The following is a 25,218-nucleotide window of genomic DNA, read 5'->3' as shown; positions in this document are numbered from 1 at the left end:
ATGTCTGCTCATTATAGAAAAGTTGTAAATACAAAAAGTGTAAAAAACTTAAAAAAACTCACGATACCACTACCTAGATAAAACATCCCTTTACATTTTGGTATGTTTCTCAGAGACTTTTTTAAAAGTTAGCTTAATTACAGGTCTAGAGACAATGTCCGTCTGTCCTTATGTACCTCCAAATGTCTCCAAAACCGAGATTGTTAGAGTGATAAGAGGTTATAATGGAACCACAGTCATCGTCTGAGGCTCTTTAAATCAAACTGTGTACTAAGATCAGCTCTAGTATTTTTTATTATTTTGGACAGTGATGTCCAGTAGTATTTTGATGCTCACTTAAATTTGGAGCCACCTGGCTGTTATATTCCAACACTGATGATTTTTAAAGTCCATATTAATTAGCTTGGTTTGAGTGTTGGCAGAAGTTTTGGAAAAAGTTCTTTCTATCCTGAAAATATCCAACCTGAAAGGTCTGGTGTTGTGACTGGCAGGTGATGTGGCTTCAGAACAGCAGCAGGTGCACTCTGGTATTTTCAGCACTTGCTGACTCTCATTAGTCACCTCTCCCAGGAGGTGGAGGTTACAGTGGCAGTGAGCCAAGATCACACCATTACACACCAACCTGGGCGACAGAGCAAGACTCCATCTCAAAAAAAAAAAAAAATCTTATGGAACCAAAAAAGAGACTATATATCCAAGACAATCCTAAGTAAAAAGAACAATGCTGGAAGCATCACATTACCTGACCTCAAAATATACTACAAGGCTACAGTAACCAAAACAGCATGGTACTGGTACAAAAGCAGACACATAGACCAATGCAACAGAAGAGAGATCTCGGAAATAAGACCACACATCTACAACCATCTGATCTTTGACAACCCCAGTGAAAACAAGCAATGGGGAAAGGATTCTCTGTTTAATAAATGGTGCTGAAAAAACTGGATAGCCATATGCAGAAAATTGAAACTGTATAAGGTGTCTGAGGGCCCCTGTTGGGTGGGATCTCACTCAGTCAGGAAGCATGGGATCTTGGACCTGCTAAACAAAGTGCTCTGTCTTTCCCTTGGAAGAGGGAAATCCAGAAGAGGGGATGTGAAAATTTCAGGCCAATCGATGAACATCGATGTGAAAATCTTCAATAAAATACTGGCAAACCGAATCCAGCAGTACATCAAAAAGTTTATCCACCATGATCAAGTGGGCTTCATCCCTGGGATGGAAGGCTGGGGAGAATCCCACTCTTCTGGATTTCCCGGATTCCTCAGAGCCAGCAGGGAGAAAGACTAAGTCTGCTGACCTGTGAAGAACGTGGCTACCCCTCCCCACAGGGGCTCAGTCCTAGGGACATCAGAGTTTTGTCCCTAACTCCCTGGCTAGAGTTGGTGAAATTTCTGCAGGGAGGTCCCACCTGGTGAAGAGGGATGGGTCAGGGTCCTGCCTAAAGAGGCAGTCCACGATCTGCCATAGCTGCTGTGCTGCCCTGTGGGGAATTCCTCCTGGGTCCAAAGGGCTCAGTTTCTCTGATAGCAGCAGGGAAAAAAATGGCAAACTATTGCTGCAGTGATGCCTGCCGCCCCTCTCCCTGGGAACTCAGTCATCTTAGGCAGCAGGCAACTGCAGTGATGATGGCTGCCCCTCCACCTGGGAACTCGGTAGTCTTAGGCAGTCTCTAGTTGAGTGGTCATTGAGAATCTGCACAGCTTTGTGCTTGGGACCCAAAACCCTGGCGGCATGCACTCACAAGGGAGATCTCCTGATCTTCAGGTTGCACAAATCTGTGGGAAAAGCATAGTTGCCTGGGCAGGGTAGCACCATCATTGCCTTCTTTGGGTGGGAGTCGGAGCTCCTTTAGCCCCATGTGGCTCCTAGTTGGGCCATCTCATCACCCTGCCTTTCCTTACTCTCCATGGGTCTCACCAGCTGCCTAGTCAATCCCAGTGAAAGAAACTGGATACCTCATTTGCCAGTGCAGGATTCACTTGTCATTTTCATTTTTCTTGGTGGGCGCCTCTGACTGCAGCTGTTTCTAGTTGGCCAACTTGGCCCCCCCAAGGGAGTCACATAGATCTTTTTGTACGTGTGTTTATGCTTCATGCTAAGGAAGAGAAGGTCAAGCATTTGATGACACCATATTATTATTATTTATTATTATTATTATTATACTTTAAGTTCTAGGGTACATGTGCAGAACGTGCAGGATTGTTACATAGGTATACACGTGCCATGGTGGTTTGCTGCACCCATCAACCCGTCATCTACATTAGGTATTTCTCCTAATGCTATCCCTCCCCTAGACCCCCACACCCTAACAGGCCCCAGTGTGTGATGTTCCCCTCCCTGTGTCCATGTATTATCATTGTTCAGCTCCCAATTATGAGTGAGAACATATGGTGTTTCATTTTCTGTTCCTGTTTTAGTTTGCTGAGAATGATGGTTTCCAGCTTCATCCATGTCCCTGCAAAGGACATGAACTCATCAATTTTTATGGCTGCATAGTATTCCATGGTGTATATGTGCCACATTTTCTTTATCCAGTCTATCATTGATAGTCTTTTGGGTTGGTTACAAGTCTCTGCTATTGTGATTAGTGCTGCAATAAACATATGTGTGCATGTGTCTTTATAGCAGAATGATTTGTAATCCTTTGGGTATATACCCAGTAATGGTATTGCTGGGTCAAATGGTATTTCTGGTTCTAGATCCTTAAGGAATCTCCACACTGTCTTTCACAATGGTTGAATCAATTTACACTCCCACCAACAGTGTAAGAGCATTCCTATTTCTCCACATCCTCTCCAGCATCTGTTGTTTCCTGACTTTTTAATGATTGCCATTCTATCTGGTGTGAGCTGGTATCTCATTGTGGTTTTGATTTTCATTTCTCTAACGACCAGTGATAATGAGCTTTTTTTCATATGTTTGTTGGCTGCATATATGTCTTCTTTTGAGAAGTATCTGTTCTTATCCTTCACCCACTTTTTGATGGGGTTGTTTTTTTCTTGTAAATTTGTTTAAGTTCTTTGTAGATTCTGGATATTAGCCCTTCGTCAGATGGATAGATTGCAAAAATTTTCTCCCATTCTGTAGGTTGCCTGTTAACTCTGATGATAGTTTCTTTTTCTGTGCAGAAGCTCTTTAGTTTAATTAGATTCCATTTGTCAATTTTGGCTTTTGTTGCCATTGCTTTTGGTGTTCTAGTCATGAAGTCTCTGCCCATGCCTATGTCCTGAATAGTATTACCTAGGTTTTCTTCTAGGGTTTTTATGGTTTTAGGTCTTACATTTAAATCTTTAATCCACCTTGAGTTAGTTTTTGTATAAGGTTTAAGGAAGGGGTCCAGTTTCCGTTTTCTGCATATGGCTAGCCAGTTTTCCCAGCACCATTTATTAAATAGGGAATCATTTCCCCATTGCTTGTTTTTGTCAGGTTTGTCAAAGATCAGATGGTTGTAGATGTGCAGTGTTATTTCTGAGGCCTCTGTTCTGTTCCATTGATCTATATATCTGTTTTGGTACCAGTACTGTGCTGTTTCAGTTAATGGAGACTTGTAGTATAGTTTGAGGTCAGGTAGGGTGATGCCTCCCACTTTGTTCTTTTTATTTAGGATTGTCTTGGTTATACAAGCTCTTTTTTTGTTTCCATATGAAATTTAAGGTAGTTTTTTCTAATTCTGTGAAGAAAGTCAATGGTAGCTTGATGGGGATAGCATTGAATCTATAAATTACTTTGGGCAGGATGGCCATTTACACAATATTGATTCTTCGTATCCATGAGCATGGAATGTATTTGTCTTTTGAATAATATGAGAGAGGAAATTGCAAACAAATTGCATTTATACTGTCTTTTATATTTACCCATGTAGTTACCTTTACTGGAGTTCTTCATTTCTTCATGGGATTCGAGTTGCTATCTAGTGTCCTTTCATGTCAACCTGCAAGACTGCTTTTATAATTTCCCATAAGATAGGTCTGGTAATTACAACTTCTCTCAGTTTCCAAAATCTGAGAATATTTAATTTCTAGTTCATTTATGAAGAATAGTTTTGCTGGCTTTAGAATTGTTCCTTGACAGTATTTTACTTTTGCTACTTTGAATATGTCATCTCATTGCCTCCTGACTCTGTAATTTTTCATGATAAATTAGTTCTTATTCTTACTGAGAATCTCTTGTACATGATAAGTCACTTCCCTCTTTTTGTCCTCAAGATACTTTCTTTGTTTTTTGGCAGTTTGATTATAATGTTTCTGTGTGTGGATCTCTTTGAATTTATTTATTTATTTATTTTTATTTTTTGACACTTTGAGTACCAATAAGTCTTTATTTATTCATTGTATTTTCCCAGGGAAAGGAGAAGGGAAGGGAAGAGTCAGCATGTGTTAAAAAAGGATTAGAAAATGGGAAAGGAAGTACCCAGTACAGCAAAATCAACCATCAAATAAACGCACCCCAGTGATGGGGTCACCAAAGCCCAAAGGGGCTCAGTCTTCTGCAGTTCAGGAATGAGGCAAAGGGATCAGGAAAAAAATAGACAGGTACAGGCATTCCTACCCTACCTCCCCGTAAATTCAAGATTTTACACAAAGCTTTGGTTTCTAGCAGTAAACATGGAGTTACATTGGTTCATCTCCTATTAAACAATCTTGTGGCCACTTTGACATAAGTTTCCAGCACCTGCATAAAAGTTCCTGAGTGACTTGGATATACATTCATATTCCCTTTCTTGGCCTCCTGACCCCACTTTCTACATGGAAGGCCCCCAATTGCATCTCTCTACTTTAGGATTAGAAATCAAAATTAAGTACGTTTGATCCATCCAAAATACAGTAGTGTCTTTTTTTTTTTTTTACAGACGGAGTCCCGCTCTGTAGCCAGGCTGGAGTGCAGTGGCGCTGTCTCAGCTCACGCAATCTCCACCTCCCGGGCCCAAGCGATTCCCCCGCCCCAGCCTCCCGAATAGCTGAGACCGCAGATATGCACCACTACACCCGGCCAATCTTTCTGTATTTCAGCAGAGATGGGGTTTCACTGTGCTGGCCAGGATGGTTTTGAACTCCTGACCCTGTGATCCACCCACCTCAGCCTCCCAAAGTGCCGGGATCACAGGTGTGAGCCACCGTGCTTGGGCTACAGCAGTGTCTTAAGTGTTTGGCATGAATACATCAAGAAATGGTCAGCCCAGTGTGGTGGCTCTCGCCTGCAATCCCAGCACCCTGGGAGGCCAAGGCGGGCAGATCACTTGAGGTCAGGAGTTCCAGAGCAGCCTGGACAACACGGTGAAACCCCGTCTCCACTAAAAACACAAAAATTAGCTGGGCGTGGCGGGCCCCTGTAATCCCAGCTACTCAGGAGGCTGAGGCAGGAGAACCACCCGAACCCAAGAGGCGGAGGCTGCAGTGAGCCGATCATGCCACTGCACTCCAGCCTGGGCGACAGAGCAAGACTCCATCTCAAAAAAAAAAAAAAAGAGGCCGGGCGCGGTGGCTCACGCTTGTAATCCCAGCACTTTGGGAGGCCGAGGCAGGCGGATCACGAGGTCAGGAGATCGAGACCACGGTGAAACCCCGTCTCTACTAAAAATACAAAAAATTAGCTGGGCGTGGTGGCGGGCGCCTGTAGTCCCAGCTACTCGGAGAGGCTGAGGCAGGAGAATGGCGGGAACCCGGGAGGCGGAGCTTGCAGTGAGCCGAGATCGCGCCACTGCACTCCAGCCTGGGCAACAGAGCAAGACTCCGTCTCAACAAAAAAAAAAAAAAAGAAGAAAGAAAGACATGGTAATGGTCTTGACTTAGGAGGTTGGGAACAAGGGATGGAGTGTTTTCCTAGCTTCAGGATTTTTGCATACATCATTTAAGAGTTGTGGAGACACTCCAAGCATTAAATGTGTATGTGTGTGGGTGTGTAAGTTTTCTTTTGGAGGTGAACAGAAAAGAGGGCGGGATAGAAGACAAGATTTTAGGACAGAAGATCTGGTCTAATAGGTAATAGGGGAAGGGGAATACAAAAGAAAGGATGGTTCAAGATCCCCACTTTAAGAAGAGGGCCCCCCAAACTAATGTTTCAGATCTTTTTGCCTGGTGCAGAGCCTTCTGTCAAAGATGCTTTGGCTGTTTTTCTCTCAATACAAAAATAAGTTTGTAAACAAAACCCCCAAATAACATGGAGAAAGACCAATACATTATATTTACACAAACTAGGCCACCTAGCAATCAACTTAGTGAAGTCCTACAAAGCCCAGACAAATACAATAACCGGGGTGGGGGGGCAGCATTTAGGGGAGACAAGAACCCAGAATCAGACACACACTACCCAATGCGTTCTATTGCATTTGTCTCGTTTCAACACAGTGAGGTAGGTTTGCGGTGATCTCACAGCATGTAAACGAAACCCCCTTTTTCTCCTTTATCTACCATGACACTATTAATCACTACTGCAGCAGGGCAGGACACAGGCCCCAGGCACCACAAAGCCCTCGCTTATGTGTATCCCTGGAACCCGAGAATTTTGAAAGGTTAAGGATCTTACCTTACTTCATATATCCATCTCTCGACAGCACAGGATTAAGTACAGGGGTATTGGTCTTTAAACTTATCCTTAGCAACTCTAGTTTTACAAACACACACACACCCTGTGGTACACGGTAGGCCTAACGTAATCTGATGAAGAATGGATCTGGAAATGTAAAGCATGTCCTGTGCTCTAGGATTAGACAACCCTCACCTAATCTTGGCTTGCTCTCTGGGCTTTTCACCTGACCCAGCCTCTCCTAGCCTCTCTGTACCACCATTTCCTGTTTAGACTAATTCCCAATCTTCCAGTAGAAGGCAATCAAGTCATGGGGCAACCCAGTTAAAACCTAGTCTCCCATAAAACATTTTCAAGGCAGAGGGGGTTTCAAGAGGACACTATGGCAGAAAAGCCAGCTCTTATTGGCAAAAATGAGGTAGTTCAATAGGCTGTGCACTCCAAATAGTTGCTCTCCACAGTGGCAAAAACAACAAAAAGTATTCCTGCTGCGCAGACCTGGAGCTGCTGCCGGCTTATCCCTGAGATTGCTCATGTACCTGAGAACACAGTGCAGGAAATGAGGGCCTTAGATTAAAATATACAAAAATACAAAACCAGAATATTTATATTGAGGAAAAAAGTTAAAATGCACAAGATACGTCATTCGCACACAGCTAGTGCAGTTGGCATCCTGGAGAAAGTGGGACCCAAGGTGCAGTATCAAGGGAGCAAATAAATAAAATCACATTGGCCCAGAATGGGGCGGGGGTGAGCATAGAGCAGCAGGTCTGTAGCTGTTCCCCCAAACACCCTTTTTGCCATCATCATTACCCATTGCTTGGGACAGTTGCCAGCACCCTATCCCAAAAGTGGGTATGAGGATACAAGTTGTGAAAAAAAACACTGCTTACTCCTGAGAGATTCCCTTTCACAGAATGTAGTGGCTTGGCTCCATGAATCTGGTCTTAGTCATTTCACTGTGGCATGGGAATTATTAAATATCCTTCTTTAAAAGGAAAACAACTTCCCTATCCAGGCCACTTTCAAAAGCTGGAAATTCTGGGGATGGAGACTCAAAGTATGCAGGTTGTAGGGTGATTCCCCCCTCCTGATTGCCCCCAGAACCCTCACTTGCATTTGGACAGAGCATGGTTGGAGTTCCTTTGACTCACCCTTTCCCCCCACCTAGAGGGAAGAAAGGGTGATGGTGTGAACCCAAGCCTGAGATACATGGCAGTGCCAACTAGCCCCAAGGCACCCTATTCCCACTTTCTCCACTCTGCCTGCTCCTCGAAACTTCCTGATAGCAAAAGAATAGCCCCCACCCATTGTGGCTCAATTCCGCGCCTCCGGGAGCAGGGCACGGCTGTGGATTTCTTCTTCTTCCTCCCCAAAGTAGGTTGGCTTTCCCTGTGCACTAGGGCCCTGCTGGGCCTTCAGCGGACATGAGGCTACCATATGGCTGATGCTCTGGCAGAAGTGGCACTTCTTGGGCTGGGGTGGCAGTTTGCATTCCTTGGCATGATGGTCTAGACCTCCACAGTTGTAGCATCTGTCTCCTTTTGATCTGCGCTTCTGCATGTTCTTCCCTTTTGGCCGTCTCTCACTCCCAATACAAAATACTCCACCAGGTCCGGTGACACGGATGGATTCCAGACCCTTGGCTGACTTCTTAAAGGTGAACTCCACTGCCTCACCCTCCTTCAAGCTCCGGAACGCCTCCATGTGCAGCTTACTCTGGTGCACAAAGACGTCCACTGGGGGGTCGAGCGCGACCCTGGCGCGGGCGGTCATGGACAGGAAGCCGAACCCCAGGCGCACGTTGAACCACTTACAGATGCCCGCACCATGCAGCAGCTGAGGCTCATCCGCCGCCCGGGCCGCATCCTCTGGCGCCTCCTCGGGTGCCTCTTCTGCCGCCTAAGCGCAGCCACCTGCAAACTGCTGGTTGGACACGGAGCCCATGGTCGTTGGCTGAGCCCGTGGCTCTGGGCCCCTGGTCTGGCGGCTGCTGGCCCCGGAGAAGTCCGAAGGCTTTGAATTTGTTTTACTTTCAGTTTGCTGAGCTTTGCGAAAGTGTAGATTAACATTTTTTCATTGAATTTGGAGGTTTTCGGCTAGTATTTCTTTAAGTATTCCTTCTGTTCCTTTTATTCTATCCTCTCCTGAAAATTCCCTTATATGTGTTTTGGTACACTGGATTGTGTCCCACAGGTGTCTGAAACTCTGTTCATTTTTCTTCTTTTTAATTCATGTTCCTCATACTGGATAATTTCACCACCTATCTTTAAATTTACTGATTCTTTCTTCTGCCTTCTCAAGTCTGTTATTGAGGCCATCTAGTGAAGTTTTTATTTCTATGATTTTATTTATCAATTATTGAATTTTATTTCTTTTTTAACATTCCATCTCATTATTGATGTTCTGTATTTGGTGACATATCATTCTCATGCATTCCTTTAGTTCTTTTGACGTGGTTTCCTTTAGTTCTTTGAACTTGTTTAAAATTGTTCGTCTAATATGTTCACCTAGTATGTCCAATGTCTGGTATATGCAGTCTACAAAAGGCATCTTAGATTTTAAAAATGAATAGGTTAAAAAAAGAGGGTGGAAAAAAGTATACCATGTAGAAAACTATGATAAAAGAGCTGAGACAGCTCTACTAATATTGGACAAAGTAGACCTTGAGAAAAATAGCGTTACTAGAAATAAAGAGGCATATTCTATAATGATAAAATTTCAATTTATCAGGAGGATATAAGGATTATAAACATATACACAATTAGCAACACATCCCCCAAATACATAAAACATGAAAATGACAGAATTGAAGGGATAAACAAATCATTAATAATAGTTGAAGATTTCAGCACTCCATTATCAATCATTGATAGAACAACTAGATAGAAAATCAGCAAGGATACAGAGGCTGAAACATTATCAACCAACTTGACCTACTTGACAACAACAAATGAATTATACACGCTTTTGAAACACACATGGAACATTCTCCAGGATAGACTAGATGGGAGGGCACAAATTATCTATAAATTAAAAAAAAATTGAACTAATACAATGTATGTATTCCAACCACAGTGGAATTGAATTAGTAATCACCAACAGTTGGAAACTTCAGGAATCCACAAATAACAGGTCAAAGAAAAAAAACACAGGGGAAATTAAAAATAATTATGCATGAATTGAAATGAAACCATAACATGTCAACATTTATGAGATGGAGATAAAGCAGTGCTTAGAGGAAAATCTGCAGCTGTAAATGCCTACATTGGAAAAGAAAAATACCTCTAATCAATAATTCAACTTTCTATGGTAAGAAGCAAGGAAAAGAAGAGAAAACTAACCCCAAAGCAAGCAGAAGAAAGCAAATAATAAAAATGAGAGCAAGAGTAGATGGAATAGAAAATAAAACACTATAGAGAAAAGTAATGAAACCAAAAGTTGAATCATGGAAAATAACAACACAATTGACAAACCTTTAGCTAGGCTTGCCAAGAAAAACAAATGGCCTCAAATTCCTAAAATCAGAAATGAAATTGGGCACATCACTACCAACTTTATAGAAATTTAAAGGATTATAAAGAAATCCTATGAACAACTTTATGCTAACATATTAGACACCTTCGATGAAATGCATAAATTTCTAGAAAAACTAATTACCAAAATTGACTCAAGAGGAAATAGAAAATCTGTATAAGCCTATAAGAAGTAAAGACATTAAAATTGTCATTGCATATCTTCCCACAAAAAAGGCCCAGGCCCAGATGTCTCCACTGGTGAATTCTACCAAACATTTAAAGAAAAAAATAATACAAATCTATACAAACTCTTCCAAAATATAGATCAGAAAGGATCACTTCCCAACACATTGCATAGGAATGACGGAAATGTTGTAAAATCATATTCTAGTGAGTATATACTTTTATACATAAGGAAGTTAAGAGACACAGGGCCCCATTTGTGATCCTTTGGGAGTGTGAGAAGCACATATTTCCTACACCCATGTTCCCATTTGGAAGGGTTTCTCTGACCAGCATCAGCCACAAGTGACTTTGCTGAGTAGGGCATCCAGAAGAAGGGGCTGAATGTGGCATTTGATGGCCTTTTCCTCCTTTCTCCTTGGAATCTGACTGTCTGCATGGAGGAACCATACTCCTGGGTTCTCTCCATTAAGCTATAAGCTTCAGGAGACAGGCGTTGACCATGGGTGCCTGTGCGTATTATTTTGAGGAGTAAATTCAATTACTGGAGAGAATAACATATAAGCAAGTGCTTTGGGGTCACAAACTGCTTCCCAGGTCATTAGGGGAGGGAGGAATAAAGATGCTGTGTTGTTGGGCATTGTTTTGACTTCTCAATGTATCTCTCAGTTGATTCACAGAGATGTAATGAAAATGAATTAATTGACTTATTGATTGATTGAAATTAGTGGAACAAGGAGGCATGTCTTTTCTTGCCTCATAAAAGCAAGTCAAGGCCGGGTACGCTGGCTCACCCCTGTAATCCCAGCACTTTGGGAGGCCAAGGTGGGTGGATCACCTGAGGTTGGGAGTTCGAGACCAGCCTGACCAACATGGAGAAACCCTGTCTCTATTAAAAATACAAAATTAGCCAGGTGTCGTGGTGCGTGCCTGTAATCCCAGCTACTCAGGAGGCTGAGGCAGGAGAATCACTTGAACCCAGGAGGCTGAGGTTGCTGCGAGCCGAGATTGCACCATGCACTGCAGCCTGGGCAACAAGAGTGAAACTCCATCTTAAAAAAAAAAAAAAAGCAAGTCAGTGGTGGGGTGAACCAGGGCGAAAAATGTTGACTCCAACAAAGCACAGCCAAATCTCCCTAGGCTTGGTGAATCCAGTGTAAGTTTCTGAGATAGATTTACAAGAACTTCCATATCTTTTGCAAAAAAAATGCAATTCAATTTACAGCAAAATGAAAGGAGCACATTCAAGTTCCTGGCACGCTCAAGCTTATTGACAAAATGCCCACCAGAGTTCCCTCTCCTGCCTGTCTCAGATGGGCTGGGCTGGGCTGGATGTCATTTTAGCAGATTCACACAGGGAGGCAGGCGACAGCTTGTTTTAAAGATCCTTCTTTTTTGAGGGAAGCTGTTGTTCAGATTGGAGTAATTAAAAGTGTCAATGGGATGGGGGATATCAGGAGATGCTGAGATACAATGTTTCAGATAAAGGCCTGGGCCCTGATTTGCAATTTGCCCCAGTACAGGAAGAGCCAACAGACACAGAGAAATTGACAACCTCTTGTCAGGACCCAGTTCAAATCAGACATCGTTAGAGAGCTTCCTGACCTGTGGGCAGAACTTTCATCTCTCGGGACACTGGCCTCCGTGGTACCAATTCTATCCAAGACTTCCCAGGTATGAGAAAAGATCTCTCTTCCTTCTTTCATTTTCAAACCATTTTAACTCAGAAACACATTTTCCTGGAATTTGAAACCTCATGATTTTTTCACTGGGGAAGGTGCATTTCTCAGGAAAATGGGGACAGGACAGAAACCAGGTTCTTGGAGAAAGCAGGGTTCAGGGTTCCAGTGTAGTCCCAGCAGGTGAGCCACAACTGCGCTCTGGCCCCTGGTTCACAAATGCCCTAGCTGTGTAAATGGGCAGAGGGTGTGTTATGCTGTTAAAGGCAGGATTTGAGCCACTGTATTACTGAGGCGTGGTCTATGACTTTTAGGAGAATCCTTTTGGATCTCCTGATTTTACAGCTTCTATATTCATATTTAGTTCGTATCTAGCACAAGGAATGAAGTTCTGATGCATGCTACCCCATGAATAAGCCATGAAAACAAGAGGCTGAGTGAAAGAAACAGACAAAAAGATCACAGAGGGTCTGATTCCACTAATAGGACATGTCCGGAATAGGTGAATGTGCAGAAATGGAAGGTAGATGAGGTTGCCAAAAGCTGGGAGGAGGAAGACAAGGGGAGTAACTGCTAACAGGTAAAAGGCTTTCTTGTGGGGGTATGTAAATATTTTGGAACTAGATAGAGGTGGTGGTTGCACAACATTGTGAAGGTGCTAAGTGAGGCAGAACTGTGCACTTTAAATTACTTAATTTGTGTTATGTAAATTTCACCTCAAATAAAGATTAAGTGGGGAGGGTGGGCTCTCAACTCAGAACCAGAGCAAGTACTTCAATCCCAATGCAAATGTTACTTGCACCAACCTGAGCACTTCCATCAGAGCTGGCTCCCTAAATCCCAGGATCCAACCTGTTTGTTGTATATGCTCCTTGGGGAGCTTGGCTCATGACCTGACTTGGAAATGGCATTTCCAGGTGCTAGGATCTCTCTGTGCCCAGTGCTGGGGCTGCACCAGGCACTGAAGCCTCCCCACCCCAGGAGGGCTGTGTCCTCCTCCTGTGTGATGAGGAAGAATGTGCTGCTTAGTCACTGGCCTCAGTGGTGGTCTCTGGACATGAGCTAGGTCTCAGTGAGCCCAGGGATGGGAAGCCTGGCTCTGTCCCTGAAGCCACATGCTGCCTCCAAAGTGGGTGTTTTCTCTTTGTTGAATGGTAAGTCACCTCTCCCCCAAAACTCTTTTATCTATAAATCTCCTTTCCTTGTTGGGGACCAGAGCCCAACTGCTCCTGCTTGGTGCCTTGGTGGCCTGGAGTGGGCCACAGAGGTCTGTTTGCAGATTCGCTTCTGTCACCATCACGAGTTCTGACACCCTGGCCCAGGCACAGAACTGCAGGTCACCCCAGCAGGGAGGGAAGATTCAAACACTGGGCTCACTTGGTCCCTAGCATTCTCCTAAACCCTACTGATGCACCAATATGTGACTGCAGGCCACAAGGTCACCTGTGGAATGTTTCCAGGCATATCGCAGGCATTTATCAGTTTGTGGAACAAGCTCTGTTCTAGAAGCTTCTGTGATTCAGAAGCGAAGCTTCAGCAGCTCAGGGTTGTAGGACCAGGTAGATCTCACTGTTCTGAGACTTTCCATAATTCCGTCTGTAAACTTTTCATCATAAATGTGATCATCAGTTCAGGTTCCCATGACAGAGATCACAGGCTGAGTGGCTTAAACAACAGAAGTTCATTCTCTCCGTTTTAGGAGGCTGAAAGTCTGAGATCCAAAGATCGCCAGGATCATTTCTTTCCAAAGCCTCTCTCCTTAGCTTGTAGATGGCTGCCTTCTCCCTGTGTCTTCTCATGGTCATCCCTCTGTGGGTGTCTGTGTCCTAATCTCCTTTACTTATGAAGACACTACTCCTATTGGATTAGGGCCTACCCTAATGACCCATCTAAACATAATTACCCCTTTAATGTCCCTGTCTCCAAATTCAGTCACATTCTGAGGTACTGGGATAGTTCAACATATGAATTTAGAAGAATACAATTCATCCCATAGCAACAGCCTTTACTTAGATGGGGATGCTGAGGCAAAAAAGAGTCAGCTACTATGAAAAAGAGCTGGGATTTGCCACCAAGAGGTCAGCTCTCACAGTCTCAGCATGAACTCCTCAGATCACTGGGTTTGACCAAGCTGTGGGATTCCAGAAGGGGTACTGACCTTCTCCTGTTTAACTTTCAAGTTGGGTGACAAACCACCTTGGTTTTCCTAGGGCTATGAGGATTTTCAGGACAAGAGATGTTCAGAGCTTAAACTGGGAAAGTCCTAGGCAAAGCAGGATAAGTTGATCACCCTCCCCGCATGATTCTACAAAGAAGGACCTGTGATTGGCAATGTGGAGGAGAGTGCCTGCTCCTTGCTGGGATGATGGAGTCCCCTTCAGTCGGCAGCTCTCTTGAAATGGAAGGGTCCAGCCCCAGTCCCTCCCCTCCCTGTGCTCGTGGCCTAGACTCTCTTATCTGAGGCCAGGGAGGACCGCAGATCTGGCTCAGAGTCCACATTGTGGACGTAGCCCAGAGTTCAGGTGTGAGTCTCTCTCGGGACCCCAAGAAGCCTTTTTTTAAAATCAGTTTGTGGAACAAGCTTTGTTCCAGAAGCTTCTATGATTCAGAAGCAAAGTTTGCTTCCATGAAGAGGTCACCAGCACTTCCCCAAGTGTACTGAGCTGCATAAAGCTCTCCATAGGTGCCCTACCCAAGTGACTCCTCTATGTCAAACCCTGTTCCAGGAGCCGGAGAAGTTAGTGAACAACATTGTGAGGAGAATAAAAAACCCGATAAATCTTCCATTCCCACAGAGGGATTCCTGCAGAAGTAAGAAAGTTGCATAGACACTCAGCATGTGATGAATGCAATGTTAACAGGATGATCAGCAGAAGCTTCTCTGGAAGTTGATCCTGGGGCAAAGATTGGAAAGAGGATACAAAGCTTACAGATGTGCAGAGGCCCTTCCAGGCAGCAGAACAGCATAAAGGTCCTACCAGGAGGCCCTTGTGCTGAAAGTGAGGAGTTGAGGGGAGGTGAGCAGGAGAGAGGTTGGGTAGACTTCCCTAGAGCACTGAAAAGCAACTGCCCCATGTGGGACTCAGAATATCTCAGAACCTTAGGGTAGAGGAATTGCCTGGTGCCTCCACCAAAACCACGCCATGAAAACTGTCTGTGTCAGTGAGAGAGTTGGAGAACAAAGGTAAAGAAATGCACCTCTTTCCCTTATGGGCACCTAGGTGCATGGATACACACCTGGTGTTGGGCACAGCATCAAGAATACCTGAACGAGGTGGAGAGAGGGATGGGGGCAAGCAGGAGAGGGTACCCTGCAGTGGAGGATATGGGATGGATGGATCTCCTGCAGGAGACTCATTCCTCTCCTTGACTTTGCTCTGTGAGATTCCCACCAATCTTGGGAGGCCCAGCACGACCTTCTTGGGAAGCCCAGCAGGTCAGAAGGCAACCCTGACTCTCCTTCCTAGGCCTGGTAAGTTACCAACATTTGTCTTTGCAGGGTGTGCCCAGACAGCCAAGGCAGCCCACCATGGCCCAGCTTCTCTCAATGCTCTCTGGGAAGCTGGATTGGGACAACAGGACAGAGGCCCTAGGACACGTGAACATGAGTCATACGGGAGGCGAGTGGTTGGTGGGCAAACCGGTGGTTTTCATCCTGACAGTGCTGGTGGCCTTCTGTGGGCTGGTGGGCAATGGTGTGGTCTGCTGGCTCTTCTGCTTCCAGGTCAGGAGCAGCCCCTACATGACCTACGTCTTTAACCTGGCCGCTGCTGATATGGTCCACCTCTCCTGTGTAACTCTGATCCTGTTGGAGAAAATCCTCGTGCTGTATCACCAGGTGACATTGCAGATGGCCGTGTTTCTGGAGCCTGTGTCCTATTTCTCTGACACAGTGGGTCTCTGTCTCCTGGTGGCCATGAATATTGAGAGCTTTCTGTGTGTCCTCTGTCCCACCTGGTGCTGCCACCGCCCAAAGCACACCTCTGCTGTGATGAGCGTCCTGAGCTGGGCCCCGGCCCTTTCTTTGCATGTGGTTAGCCAGGTTTGTGAGTACTGGGAGAAGGGCCTGGCATGTGACCAATTTCAGGCAGGCTTTATAATATTTCACATGCTTATTTGTCTTGTGATGCGCATTTCCAGCCTGACTTTGACCATCAGGAGCCTGTACTGCCTGAAGAACTGTTCACCCATCCGGATCTACCACATTGTCCGCTTTGTGGCCATCAGCTTCCTCGTTTGGGGCTTGCCCTTAGTTGTCCTTGTGTACCTGCCAGGAGAAGAATACCTGACCTTTGCCTTTGACCTCCTGTTGCTGCTGTCCATGGTAGTCAGTATGGCTCAACCAGCCATCTACTTCTTGGCTGGCTACCTTCGAAGGAAGAGGCACAGGGAGTCCTTAAAGGTTGTTCTCCCAAGGGCTTTGTTGAATGATATGGAAGGTGGAGGAAACAAGGGGTCTCAGGCAAGGGAACAGCAGGTTACCAGGACTGAGCTCCTCCCACTCCAGGAAGCTGTTCCCCAGGACTGACCATGATGCCCTGTATTGGTCCATTCTTACACTGCTATAAAGAAATATCTGAGACTGGGTAATTTATAAAGAAAAGAGGATTAATTGGCTCACAGTTTGACAGGCTGTACAGGAAGCATGGCTGGGGAGGCCTCAGGAAACTTACAATCATGGCAGAAGGTGAAGGGGAAGCAGGCACGTCTTCACATGGCAGGAGCAACAGGAAGAGAGCAATGGGAGAGGTGCTATACACTTTGAAACAATCAGATCTGGTGAGCAGTCACTTGCTATCATGAGAGCAGCACTGACGGGAAAATCTGCCTCCATGATTCAATCACCTCCCACCAGGCCCGACCTCCAATACTGGAAATTACAAATTACAAATCATAGCTTGTTGAGTCTGCCCCATAAGGAGGTGCTTGAGTCCTGGCAAATATAAGACTCTGAATAGGGCAGGAAGTCAAGTGGTGGAAACAACTATGACTAGAGGAAATGTTCACTGAAGATTCCCTTTACCTCAATACTGCTCTAATTACTTTGCAAATATAAAATCAGGTAATTTTAACAATGCTATGAATAGATAGCATTATTATTATCCCGGTTCAGCCTAAGCCAAAAGACCATTTGGCCCACTTAGCCAGTGGTTATCCAAAGGCCCCAGCACATTATAACAAGCACAGTCCTTCACCATCACGCTCCTCCTTGGTGATCGATCACAGTTGGACTCTTATGGGTCTGTCTCTGGGCCCTCTGCTCTATTCCATCAGTCTATTTATCCATCCATGGACAATACCACACTTGATGTAGTTACTGCATCTTTATCATACATGTCTATCTACGAGAAGCTGAGTCCTCCTACAAGCAGCTACAGAAGAAAAAGACATATATGTACGGAGAATCAAAGATACAAAGCAGATTTCTTGTTGGAAAATTTCAAGTTGTATGGAAGTATTTTTTTTAAAGAAAAAAAATGCCAACCTAGAATTCTTTACACAGTCAAAATATTTTCCAGTAAAAAGGCAGAATAAAGAGGTTTTCAGATAGACAAAAGATGAAAGAAATCATCACCAGGAGATGTACAGATTGAGAAATGGTAAAGGACATCCATCTAGCAGGAGAATAATGACTCCAGATGGAAATCTGAGTCTACTAAAGGAAGGAGCCCTTTGCACTGCTGGACTCTGCATAGGATGCTGAATACAAGTAGTGAGAGCTGACATCCTCACCTAGTCCTTCCTCTGGGGTGAAAGCATCCAGTCTTTCATCATTAAGAATAACGTCCAGTAAAATCAACTGTAGGGTTTTTGTAGGTGCCTTTTATCAGTTTAAGAAAATTCACTTCTATTCCTAGTTTTTAGGAATAGAAATAGACTGGAAGTTTTTATAAGGTTGTTGGATTTTGTCTAATGCTTTTTCCAAATATACTGAAATAATCATGTGCTGTTAATATGGTGGGTTATACTGGCCCATTTTTAATGTTGAAGCAGCCTTGCATTCCTGGGATAAATTTCACTTTGTTGTTCTGTGCATATATTTATATTTGTGTTGCATATGTATGTATGCTCAAGGGCACGTTTTTCTGTGTGTGGCAATGCAGTGGACCTAGATTAGAAAAAAAAAACCCTCTAAAAAAGAATAATTAAGTAAGATGGCTAACAGTACCTAACTTCAAGACTTACGGTAAAGGTTCAGAAATTCAGATGGTATGGTATTGGTAAGAGGCTAGACAAACGGATCAATAGAACAGAATACAGAGTCCAGAATAGACCATCACATATATGTTTAATTGTTTTTCAAAAATTGTACAGCAAATTCTGTGGAGAAAAGACAATCTTAGCAACAAATACTATTAGAACAATTAGATATGCATATTAAAAACTTCAATCCATACATGGCACCATTATTCAAAATGTATCGTAAACCAAAATGTAAGGTCTAAAACTTTAAAATTTGCATAAGGAAAAAGGTAGATATTAGTGTGACTTTGGATTAGATAAATATTTGTTAGATAAGCACCAAAAGCATGATGCATAAAAGGAAAAAAAACGATCAATTGGACTTCATCAAAATGATGTGTGCACTCTGAAAGACCCTGTGGGGAGAATGAAAAGACAAACCCCAGGCCAGAGGAAGTATTTGCAAATCTCACCTCTGATGGACTGATATGCAGGATCTACAAAAAGCTTTGGGGAGTGGACTCCTCGTGGCCCTCAGGAGTCAAAGGGGTGCTGTGCTCAGGGCAGAAATGGGAGATGCCTCTCACCCTGTCATTCATGTCCCCTAACCAGTGGTGCTCAAAGTCCCCTACCAATGGCCCTTCCTGGGTCTGCAGACCCTTCTCTCCCCACATCTACACCGACAGGCCAGGCCCCTCCTCCAGGCCACAGGGAGGGACAGTTGGTCTCAGGCTCTGGGTGCTCAGCTTCATGCTCACCCCTTCCTTCAAGGCCTACTGGGCCTGTCTCACAGGATATAGTGAGGTTGTCTGGTATCTCCTGGACATGCTGTCTGGGCCTATTCCCAAGCTGCAGCCAGAAAAATGGAGGGATGTTTGTCAGACCAGGTACCCTTCCCACAGAGCCTGGGTCTAGATACGCAGTACAGAGGCCACAGGGTGGCCAGCCTAGAACCTGTGAAGTGTGCTGGGGACCACACAAGGGCTGTCTCCAGACAGCCAGGCGAAGCTTTGCTGGTTTCTCGGTATCTCATTTCTTTCCTTTTCTTTTTTTCTTTTTTTGAGACAGGGTCTTGCTCTGCTGCCCAGGCTGCAGTGCAATGGCGTGATCTCAGCTCACTGCAATCTCCACTCTCTGACTTCCAGGCTTACGCCACTCTCCCACCTCAGCCCCACCAGTAGCTGGAACTACAGGCGTGTGCCACCGCACCTGGCTAATTTTTTTGTTTTGGTAGAAATGGGCTTTCATCATGTTGCCTACGCTGGTCTTGAACTTCTGGACTCAGGCAACCCACCCTCCTCGGCCTCCACAATCTTGGGATTACAGGCGTGAGCCACTGCATCTGGCTGTTACTTCATTTCTTGCCAGTTACCTTACCCTCATGAAAAACCCCCTTCATTCAAAATCAGTAAGAGGAGAAAGGTGGTAAAAGAATCAACGGAAAGAAAACAGGATATGACTTCTGTCCATATAACTTCTTTATGTCCCATTGGAAAGAAAAGCCTAAAGGGGTCCATTGGTTTCTATTGCTCTGAGGTCCTGAGGATGGGATTACACAGTGCAATAACTACCAGCGGGGGCCGTGCTTGATCTCAGCAGACGTCAGTGAGGGACATACCTGGGATCTTCTGGGGTCATGGACATGGACTTAGAGCAGAACTGAGTAAACAGGTGTGCACAGGCACGCACTCACATACACATACACATGCACATGTGCACACACAGGGACACACACTTCTGCACTGTTCTAGACTGCTCCCGGGGCAGCAGTCCTGGGCTGCACAGATGAGCCCCTCCCCATCCACTCTGACTCCACAAGGCTCCCCTGACCCCTCTAGTCACCTGGCCTGTTGTCAGTGGTGTCCTTTGTGTCCCGCCTTGGCACAGGCTCAGGACCTGGGATTGCCAGATGCTGAGAGGAAATGAGATGGAAAGGATGAGGGAAGCAAGGGAAGAAGGAAGAGAGGGAGGGAGGGATGTGGGGAGGGAGGGAGGGAAGAAAGGAAGGGAGGGCTGCTGGAGACAAGCCACCCAGAGACAGTAGACACAGGTGACAGCAGATCCTCTCAGGGATGCTTTGTACAGACTGTCATGAATGAGCAATGTCACTGGAACTCCAACTTTTGCTCCCTTCCCAGCCCTCTGGGGGTCCCTATCAGGTGCAGTTTGAATTACAGGAAATTACTGGATGGTCTTAACCCTGGCATCTGCCTGAGAGTGGGAGGCTGCAGTGCAGTGTGGCCTCACAGTTGTGTGGGAACCTTGGCCTTTCTGGTCCTTGGCCCTGCTGCGGCCTTTGGGATGGGGAGGCTGGGGGAGGCTGTGAGAGGCTGGTCAGGGTCTGTGCTGTGCCACCCTCATTTCCCATCCACCCCAGTATGTCCAGGGCTTCCTGCAGAGAGCTCTGGGCAACTCAAAAACAGGCAGCACATAACAACAAAGACTTTATTGGGCTTTAATCAAAATAAGTGGGGGCTTTGAGGCCAAGGAAGGGGTCCTTTTCCCCAAAAAGAGGCTTTCTTAGGCATCGTTGAATCTATGCTGGAAGTTCTGGTCCCACCTTGGAGCCTCCTGCAGTGAGTAGCACCGTTTCCTGACTTTTTCTGACCACAAAATGCAACTGCCAAGAATGGCAGATGAGGGATCCAGCCTCCTGGACTCTCATTTGCTTAGTTTTCTTCAGTCTTGTGTCCTGGAGCAGATTGTGGACCCTGGAAGCAGGGCCCCAGTGCCATCTGCTTGGGCCTCAGAACTCTGCCCCATTGGTGGTCTGGTGGTGGCCACTTATCCTGCAGGATCCTGGCCATTTCTGCTTCCTTGAATGGATGAGGTTGGTGGCTGGTCCACGTGTTTCTGCTCCACCCTCACCAAGGTGGCCAGTGGTAGTTTGAGCTTGGTAACATCATCAGCTTGGCCTTGCCAAGCACACATAGGCCCCGGGTATGTAGGCAGTGCTCCAAGGGGGTTTTGCTCCACCTTAAGCCAAATACTAGTTCTGGCCAGGGCCACAGGGGGCTCCATCTCTTGTGTATCTTGGCTGCTGCTGGGGGCCCCAAGGCACCCTTGGTGCCCCTTCCCTTTCAGGGCTCAGGTTGAGTCTCGGCTAGGGCCCTCTGGGTCTGGGAATTGTGCGTTGAGAGGGAGGTTCTGCCCTACAGGTTGGGACCATGGATGCAGGGCATGCTGCTGGCTGGCCTGGGCTGTGGGGATGCCATGCCCACCCTTCCCTCCAGTGGCCTTCAAGTGTCCAGCTTCCCCACAGTATTGACTTTCCATGTCTAAGGAGCTCTCTGGGGCTTTGGGGCAGCTTGCCAAGTGCTGCCCTGGCTCCTTCTGGGCCATGATGGTCACCGTCTGCCAAGGGTGATCAGATGTAGGCACCACATGCAGGAGAGTTGTCTCTAGCTCTACCTCTGGGCTATCAGGGGGTTGGGCAGTGTCTAGTATTGAGGGCTAGGCCAGTTCTATGGTCTTAGAGGTGTTCCGTATCAGGGCAGATACGGAAGTGACAGGGGCCTAGCATCTCTGATCCAAGCTCTACTGTGAAAACCACAGGCCTCTGAGGTCCAGGTTCATGGGGAGCTTAGAGAGGGAGTTCCAGTGCAGGAATCACCAAGCACCCTGTGGTCTATCCTGAGCTGGGGATGGGCTGGCCACACTCTGAGTCCCCAGGGCCCCCAGAGAGCAGCCTGCTGTCCTGGGCTCTGTAGAAGCTCCCTTATGCCTCTGGGCTTTGGCCTTGGGTACAGCATAGCCAGGTGAGGGTGAGGGAGGATGAGGCTCCTGTTTCAGGAGGGCTACACCCATGGGCTGCTGGAGGTGGGCTGTGGGTCAGGGAGAACCAGCCCATCCCCTTGGGGAGGGTTCTCAATGCTGGGGGATGTCTGCAGAGGCCTGGGTGCTGGGGGTGTTTGCTCAGGTTTGGCTGAAAGGAAAGCAGATTTGGTCAGCTTCTCCACTGAGAACATCTTGCTTTTGCCAGGCTGGACTCCACAGACCTGGATCCCTGCAGTCCTCAGGGTCCCCGTGTGGTCCCCCTGGTCTAATGCTGAGGACACTCCTGCAGGCTGCTGCTCCCAGAGCAAGGTGTGTGTGCATCCTAGAGTGGGGAAGCTGTCAGGGAACTTCAAGTCACTCCAGGGACAGCCCCCAGGGTTCAGGCTGACTCAGGCTTCCTGCCTCACACTCTTGCCCCCGGGCTGCTTAGCCTGGGCTTTAGCCTTGATTCAGGGCTCAGATGGATGGGGCCTTAACTGTTACCTAGCCCCTTTGCCACCCAATATGGGGGCTTATCTCCACAGTGGGTGAGACACCCTCCACTCCTCTGGGGGATCTCCATGCCAGGGCTGGACTGTTCCCACACTCAGCTGAGCAATCAATCTGGCTCTGGGCCGGGGTTTCAGCTATGCCCTCTCCCCAAATCCTCTTAGGGTCTCTGACACTGATTTTAGGCCCTTGGAGGGGTGCTCAGGAGTGAAGGGCCCCTGCTGCTCTCCAGGGCTGCTGGTACTCACAGGTGTGGTTGTGGGCTTGCACAGATGGATCTGACCCCTCCAGTGTCCTTCTGGGGCTTTCAGGAGTGAGAGCAGGAGGGTACAGGGGAGGGGCTTGGAAGAGTCTTGCTTACATCTCATTGTCTCTGAGGCATGTCCAGTAAACCCAAGGTCAGCTTTTGCCCTAGGCCCAGACAGCCTGTTTTCAGAAGCTTCTTAGAGGAGGAGAGAGAGGAGGGGCTGGAGGAAGGCCCAGGGAGCAGGACTGATGAGGTCTGGGCACTTCCCACTATTTAATGCCCCACAGGGAGGTGCAGAAGGAGACTTGGTGCTGAAGCCCACCTGGGTGTGCAGGTCACAGTGCATGCTTCTGAGTTCCCCCATGGAGGCCTCAGGGTGCCTCATCACCACGTCCTCCTCCAGGGCCCAGGCCTAGGACAGTGTGTCCTGAAGGAACTGCTGCAGGCCAAACAGGAACAGCTTCAGGGGGTGTTCTAGGGACAGGGTGACTATCAGGCTGGGAGGGGTCTGTGGGAGAGTCAGTTTCTGCACCTTGTTCCCGCCCCAGGCACCTTCCACTGGGTAGCACTGGATCCTACTGTGGCTGCCCCAGAGGTCCAGATGTTCACAGAAAACCACAGCTGGAGGAAGGCCTGGGCAGGGAAGTGCTCAACACACTCTTGCCTTTCATCTGGGTTGTGTCAGGAATGGGTTTGGTACCTGGGTCCACTCCCTGCCCGGCCCACCAGGCCTGGTCTGGCCCTACCTCTGGGCTGGAGCAGAGAGCCATGAGGACAGTGTGGATGCTGCCCTCAGGTCATCACACACCAGAAGCCAGGGATCTGTCCTGGCTATAGGATCCAGGGTCTGTCCTGCATGCTCCTTCTGGGCACCATTGGTGACCCAGGGACTTAATTATGTGTGCTATGAAGGCCATGTATACCATAGTTGTCACCACACACTCACCTTCCAGGAGGTAGACATCCCAGAGCCTCAGGATGAGCATGAAGGAAGTCTGTGGGAACAGCAGGTGTGGGAGGACCTGGCCTTTCCAGCTTGGGGGCTGGTGGCTTGAGCAGGGCCTCAGTCTGGACTTCCTGAGGCTCCCTCTGCTTGGGAAGAGACCCGCTCCATCTTCCGTAAGGCTGGGTCAGACAAAGTCCAGCAGCTCTTCATGGGGATGGACTCATCTCAGCAGAAATGTGCCTCCCAGAATAAGGGGCTTCCTGAGGCCTTGTGGCTTCTCTGGCTCCTCTGGCTCTTCCAAGATGGGTCCTGGCCCGGTCCGCCCAGAATTCCCTGGTGTCTGGTGTGTGATGCTCCCATCAGACAGGTCCTGGCTTGTGTGCCCCGCAGAGACCTGCCTGTGCCTCCTGTGGGGTGGGGGTGAGCTGGGTCCTCCTGGGGAAGCCAGACCCCTGGGCTGGGGAAAAGAATGTACCTGGCCTGGGGTCTCCTTGTGCATCCTTATCCCATCAATGAAGCACCACAGAAACCAGTTTAAGGTGGAAAGCTGGATGCACAACTCTTCCTTGTCCTGACAGAAGGAGTAGAAGTGTTCAGGGAACCCTGGGCTTCCGTGAAAACCTCTGTATTCCAGGCCCCACTGCAGACCCTTCCCCAAGAGGTAGAACAGTGGTGGCTGTGCCCCAACACCTCCCCATGGCATGGGCCCCCAGTGGCTGTACTTCCCTTAGCCCTGGCTCAGCCAGCGCTTGGCCTGGTCCCAGTGCCTCTGTCCCTTCCAGGTAAGGAAAAGGAGACCAAACTTTGAATCCACTGAAAACCAGATCAAGCCCTGGCTGGAAGTTGGCCTCTCACCAGCCCCAGGCTTCCCCTGTCCCCGCTAACCCCATGGGACGCAGGGCCTCTGGGGAAGAGCTGAGGGACTGTCCACTCACCATGTGCTTCATAAGCTCTCAGAACACTTTTAGCAAAACTTGCTCTTGATGGGCTTGGAGACTCTGGAAGTTAGAACATCTTGGGATGTAGACTCCTGAGAGGTTCCTGGGGCCCCAAGGAATCAGAGCCTACTCCTGAGATGTGGAGCCATCAGGCTGGGCAGTGGCAGTTGGGCAGTGGCAGTTGGGCAGTGGCAGTTGGGCAGCAGGGGTTGGGCAGTGGCAGTTGGGCAGTGGTGGTTACTTCCAGACCCCAAGGCCTTTCACTCTCCCATCCAGTGACCCCGTCATGTGGTCTCGGCCAGGAGAGGAGGGGTGGGAATGCCCCTGGGGCCTGGCTGGAGGCACTGCTTAGTGTCTTCCTGGGCCATGGTTCCAGAAGGGCAGGCCTGCCTTTGAAGCAGTGAGGACAGGTGGGAGCTGGTGGGGTGACCAGGGGTGCTGGAGGGTGCGTGGCCTTCTCCTGGATGTGGGGTCAGGGCAGGGGACACAGGACAGAGAGAAGCTGTCATCTGGGCTTGGTCTAGCCATGGGCAGGGAGGGTGGTTGGGAGGGTGGCCAGCTGGGAGGTGGAAGGACCAGCAGGGTTGTAAGAGTCCCCTGCATAAGGTCAGGGCCAGAAGGTTGTGGCACCAGGATGCAGAAGGTGGTCACAGGGCAGCTGTGATCCCGTTTGCTGATGGGGACAAGAGGCCTCTGACTTGGGGTGTCGGGTCCCTGGCCAGTCACAGGCTCC

At 47.4% G+C, this 25,218-nt stretch overlaps 1 long non-coding RNA gene and 1 pseudogene across 2 annotated transcripts; both read right to left on the bottom strand.

The window, feature by feature from the left end:
• Window positions 1–7,497: 7,497 nt before the first annotated feature.
• On the bottom strand, window positions 7,498–8,472 carry LOC100584297 (annotated as a pseudogene). The gene has a single exon (XR_004027994.1). The product of XR_004027994.1 is annotated as a protein lin-28 homolog A pseudogene (transcript).
• A 12,047-nt stretch (window positions 8,473–20,519) lies between these two features.
• On the bottom strand, window positions 20,520–24,661 carry LOC105739032. Its single transcript, XR_001114888.2, has 3 exons — window positions 24,483–24,661; window positions 24,023–24,118; window positions 20,520–23,040 (listed from the first exon to the last, which is right to left on the bottom strand). It is a non-coding gene; the product is annotated as an uncharacterized LOC105739032 (long non-coding RNA).
• Between the last annotated feature and the right edge of the window lie 557 nt (window positions 24,662–25,218).

Source organism: Nomascus leucogenys, chromosome 22a (assembly GCF_006542625.1).
Source record: "Nomascus leucogenys isolate Asia chromosome 22a, Asia_NLE_v1, whole genome shotgun sequence".
In the NCBI taxonomy this organism is placed as follows: Eukaryota; Metazoa; Chordata; class Mammalia; order Primates; family Hylobatidae; genus Nomascus; species Nomascus leucogenys.
The sequence above is the reverse complement of the archived record's forward strand: the minus strand, read 5'-3'. Positions and strand labels throughout refer to the sequence as shown.